Below are 635 nucleotides of genomic sequence, written 5' to 3' on the forward strand. Positions count from 1 at the left end.
CTACGAGTTGTGTTTTATTAGTTAATAAATAACGATATAAAACTATTTTCGAACACTATTTTAATTATTGGACTAACGAAAAGTCCAAATATTCACTGATCGTTACTTTTTTTAAATGGAAACTCCAATTTTTTATTATATCATCTTTTCTACCAATTAATCTTAACAACTTTTGTCTGAAACGTTTTTCTCTACGACTGCTCCCTGCAAAGTTACGAAGAGTAATAGATTAAAATTGGACACCCTGTATAAGATGCAAGACGTGACGCGCAGATGATGGTCACAATCATCCAATCTCCATGTGACCACCCATCTATAATGAATAAAAATCTGCAATAAGACGTGAGCAGTAAGAAATTGACCAATCACGACCAATACGACCGAGTCGATTATTGTTATAACAATAAGAGCCATCAATTCTTATAATAATCGACTGTGGTTGGTCTTTCTTATTTTTTCTTATTGCTTACATCTTACTGCATATTCTTACTCTCATTGTAGACAAACCTTAAGAAGTTATCCTACGTCTGTGTCTTACATAGGCTGTGTTCCAAAATTCACTGACAGTACTGAAAATATATAGTTTGTGTCACGCAAACTATAACTTTTCAGCATTGGCAGTGAATTTTGGAACA

The sequence above is a fragment of the Harpegnathos saltator genome, unplaced genomic scaffold (assembly GCF_003227715.2).
Source record: "Harpegnathos saltator strain DR-91 unplaced genomic scaffold, Hsal_v8.6 scaffold217, whole genome shotgun sequence".
Taxonomy (NCBI): Eukaryota; Metazoa; Arthropoda; class Insecta; order Hymenoptera; family Formicidae; genus Harpegnathos; species Harpegnathos saltator.